This window comes from Danio rerio, chromosome 23 (assembly GCF_049306965.1).
Source record: "Danio rerio strain Tuebingen ecotype United States chromosome 23, GRCz12tu, whole genome shotgun sequence".
NCBI lineage: Eukaryota > Metazoa > Chordata > Actinopteri > Cypriniformes > Danionidae > Danio > Danio rerio.
In genome coordinates this window covers 40,812,501-40,817,500 of record NC_133198.1, presented here as the reverse complement: position 1 = coordinate 40,817,500, position 5,000 = coordinate 40,812,501, and the positions used below count along the sequence as shown (strand labels likewise).

Below are 5,000 nucleotides of genomic sequence, written 5' to 3'. Positions count from 1 at the left end.
GCCGACAAGAAAATGAATGAATGAATGAAAAGAGTGTAAAGTCAGGTGGACCTTAGGGGACATTATCACAAAAAAAAAATCCCTAACACTTATTTAGAAAAAAAAAACTTTGTTGGAGTGAATTTTGTGATCATGGCGGTCTGCTTGTACATTATTTCTGCATATAAATGTGTAACAGATTTGGAAAAGTCGAGGTTTTAAAACCGCTTAAATTTTCTGTTATACCATCCCTAAACCACATAAAAGTTTTTTTTATGTTTTATTTATTTTTGAAAATAATGAAGACAGCGGAAATCAAATCGACAATGATTTAATTTAATTATTTAGCCTGACATGTTTATTGTTCCAAAATAATATAAATGTTTCCTAAAATAAAACATATTGTGTTCAATGGGGTAAAACCTGTTTTTTTTTTTATCCAGATATTTAACATATTTTAGAGAAGTAATCTCAATCCCGTGATATTTTTATCCAAGGTAATCATACTGTAAGAAACTTATACTGACCCATGCCTAATAACAGACCATTCACTTTTCCAACTACACTTTCCTGGTGTATTTGCATATATTACTTTATTTTGCATTTTAAAAAAATAGATGTTTTAATTAGTTAAACACAGGTTTTAAAAACTGTCAGGTCATGATTTGGATGAAATAAAAAAGGAAATATAAAAATTAACAAGGCACCATTAAATTCACACAATTAATATTTTTTTGCATTATTTACATGAAAAGTGAAGGAGGATTATGTGGCTGGATTTTATTGATCATTTATTTAATATTTAATATTTTTACGTTTTGGGCCTAGGTTAAAAAAGTCCATTGTCAAATTAAAATGTAATGATTTACAAAAACAAAATGTACCTTTGGACAAAAAAAAAAATTTAATGGAAAGTTATCATTTTTATAAGGTATTATTATAAAGTATTACCCAAATGAATATTTACAAAAATCTGATCGAACAGAGACATAGGGCATACTCACACTAAGTGCAGTTGCCTTGAACCGTGCCAAAGCATGCTTGCCCCCCCTCCCCCCAATGGCCTGCACGAACAACGCTTACATCATCGATGACCCTACTGTTCCGTTTAACAGGAAGACAAATGCTTTCTCTCAGCACAATGGGCACTGCTTTTATTTTGTATTATTTTTAGTCGTTAGGGATGCATTGACAATCAAGTATTTTGAGGAACAGATTAACAACTTTTGAAGCTTATAAATTATCATAAAGTCCTCATGCTGCAAGTATTAGGAGGTTTGCTGAAGGTGCAGCTGATGTTCAGTGAGGGGTTTGTATCTTTAATAAGCTAGGACAGTTTGCATTCGTTAAAAAGAAAAAATGATTAATAAATCCATATGAAATAGTCCCTTAAAAGTGACGTCGCGTCTTCAGTTTCTAGTCAGGTGAACTTTGCACTCACATTACTAAGCCCAACCGAACCGCGCTCTGGGACGCCTTTTCCATCTGGGCCAGGGCCGGCCAACGGAAGAGCGCCTGGGCCCGATTCAGAGGCCACACGGTTCAGATAGCATAGCTTGACTGCACCCTACGTCTACACTAATCTGATGTTGTCATCTAAAAAGCTCTGCATTCACACAATGTCTTTCAATTGTTTCCAAAAAGTTGGTCATCCACACTGAAAAGACTGAAAATGGTTTCATTAAGATGAAAATGACGCCGGTCAAAGTATTTTGCATCTGCCGTTTATTAACATTTCGCTTAATTTAAACATTTCACGAAAGATGTCGAGGCACCAAGTCTTTGCCTCGACAGCAGTAATGAGTTGTTGCTGCAAGTAACACAGAAGTATAAATTTGCAAAAGTGAGCTAGAATGTAGACGGTGAGACGAGCCAAACCAACAGCTCTGAGTAAACATTCTGTGTCCTTTGAAGAAAAGCAATCTGGAGCATGTAGCAAAAGGACATTAATTTTTAACAATGCTGTCAAAACAGAAAGCATCCAAAAAACCACAGCTGTACAATGTCAGCAACCATTTTAGCTGAACTGATCATATCGCAATGCGTTCATCCACAATGAACAGTTGGAATTATAGTAGACCAGCACCACAACACCACTGAGTCACTGCAAAGTATAACCATAACAGTGAACGTTTATCATTTACATGTGTAAAGGCATTTCAATAGATTTTAAAGCATTTAGGCACAAAAAAATTACAATAATTGTGACTTAAAAATATTTTTACTGAATTATTAATACAACGAAGACTATACAACGTTTACATCACATTCCATTATTAAATTTCTGTACCTTGAATATAAAGCACTGTTTATTTTACTTTTTTCTTTTCTCTCTTAATTTATCTATCATTGTAATTTGTTTATTATGTTTTACACATCATTCACTACCCTATAAAATCACCCCAATCCACCTAAATGAATGATTTTTATCCAAATAAAGCTAATCAAGTCATCTAGTGAAATTGCATATTAATATCGCAATATGTAATCGCAGAAAAACTAAATATCACAATGTCCGATTTTTCCAATATCATGCAGCCCTAGATCCCGTTGTTTTCAAAAGACTCCATTTGCACAGTCCGCACTGTGACACGAATACAGTGCTTCCATATGTATCCACTTTAGAAAGATATAGCCAAGCCTGAAATGAGGCCTAATCACTCATGAATTGACTTTTGCTGCTTGTTCAAACTACATATTTAAAATGAGTAGAAACAGCAAAGATCTTAAGATTATTTTGGGAGAACCTTATTGTTTTATGTTCAAATTAAGTTTGTAAAAGCTAACAAGTTAACTAAATTGATTTGCGTTGTGACAACTTGGAGGAATTGTGTGGAACCCACAGTTTTTTTTACACTGATGGTTAGCAGACAAAAACATTACAGTTTGCAGTGGCTCAGCCAGAGTCCCGACCTAAATCCAATTGAGAATCTGTGGAGAGAGCTAAAGATCAGAGTGAGGACAAGGAGACCCACCAACCTGAAAGAGTTGGAGCTTTTCGCAAAAGAAGAATGGGCAAAAATGCCAGTGGAGACATGCAAAAAGCCACTCAGCAATTATATGAAGCGTTTTATTGCTGTAATATCCAATAAAGGCTTTACTATTGATTACTGAGAAGGTTGTGAATAATTATGGGCGTGACACTTTTTATTCAATTGCAAATAAAAGCTGAGAAATATAGTTTTCCCACAATGATGCCTTTTGTACATCATCTTATTATCTTTTGGGAGTATACAGTGTCATTTCTGGTCAAAAAAGGGCTATAGATTGGCTAGGGCTATAAATAATTTCGGGGCTTGACTGTATATTTTCCTTGCCTAAAAATGCAGACTCAATGTGGACACAATTCCAAAAATATGATTTAAAAAAAAACCGTGTTGGTGTGAATATTGCCAAAGAGTCTGAAAACTGGCACGTTGAGCTATAGGAGAAGCTAAAGCAAAGAATATTTTGAAAGCTGATCATCTCACATAAGGTTTGTCAGTCAAACACATGAAGAGCAAATCCTAATGAACCCCAAACAGAAGACTGCACAACGTCAGTTTACAGAGATTTACCATAATACTTAAGAAAACACCACACCCTTGAAAAAAGAAAAAAAAAAAACACTCTGAAAGGGAGGGTTTTAGTTCTGCTTTCTTATTGCATCAACGATGTATTTCCAGGATTAAAATGCACTGGACGCACCAGTACTTGTAAGTCAGAAAAATCCCATTTCTACCAAACACACACTCGACAAAAAGATACTTAAGATTCAGGAGCTCCTAAACAAATCTATTTTTTCCTTGAGTTATTAACATAATGAAAAAACTGTTGGTTTTATCTTACTTTGTTTATTGGGCATTCAGAGCGTGAATCATTCTAAACTTGACTTAGAAAAGTGGTTCTTTAAGGAATTATTTTAGGTGGCTGAGGTACTGCAGTATATAAGAACCACAGCCATACAATGACCTCCGCACCCCCTTTTTTATCAGCATGAACTGGGTTTAGTTTAGTGCATTCGTCTGGCAAGCCTTCTAAAAACCAATTTGCTTTTTCATGGCTAGAGATCCTCCATAGAGCCAGGTCTGGAGAGTCAATAGAGCTAGGTGTGATGTCACTGTATATCTTTCCCAGCAACACAAATGCAGAAGCACCAAATACAAACACACTAATGATGATGAGTTGCTATTAATGCTTCCAGCTTTGCACATCCAAATAGCAAATCCAGCTTGTTCTCGCAGACAACAAGTAATACAAGATTAAAAGTGATAATAACATATTTAACATTGCGTTTTGCTGCGATCATTAAAATTGCTGCTCAACATTAGAGCCTGACCGATATATCGTTTAATATTATTGGCTAATATGGCAATACATCAGAGACTCTGCGGCCGATAAGAACTTTAGAAAAACATATTTCACAGAATATGTAAAATATACAGTTTTATATGTAATATATATAGTTTTGCCGATTTTATCAGCCAATTCGCCAATAAATTAGAAAATCTGTGGCCAATATGAGCATTTTTAAAACATATTTCACAGAATATGCAGACATTCAAAAAACAATTAGGAAAAAAATAGTTTTGCCGATTTTATCAGTCGATATGCTGACACGTTAATCTGCTGCCGATATAAACACAGAATGCAGACATTCAAATAACAATTAAAAAAATATATAATTTTGCCGATATAATCAGCCAATATGTTGATACATTGGAGAATCTGCTGCCAATATAAACACAGAAAATCCACATTCAAATAACAATTTGGAAAATATATAGTTTTGCCTATTTTATCAGCCGTTATGCTGATAAATTGGAGATTCTGCTGACGATATAAAAAATTTTTTAAAAATATATTTCACAGAATATGCAGACATTTAAATAGCAATCCTGAAAATAAATTGTTTTGCAGATTTTATCAGCCAATATGCCGATACACTGGAAAATCGGCTGCCGATATGAATTTATTAAAAAAATGTATTTAACAGAATATGCAGACATTCAAACAACATTGTCATTGGTATTAAGAATAAA

The 5,000-nt window shown here is 34.2% G+C and overlaps 1 protein-coding gene across 6 annotated transcripts in view; it reads right to left on the bottom strand.

Moving 5' to 3' along the window:
* plekhg5b (pleckstrin homology domain containing, family G (with RhoGef domain) member 5b) overlaps window positions 1-5,000 on the bottom strand; it is a 147,871-nt gene that overhangs the window by 92,654 nt on the left and 50,217 nt on the right. The gene's annotated exons all lie outside the window — the stretch shown is intronic.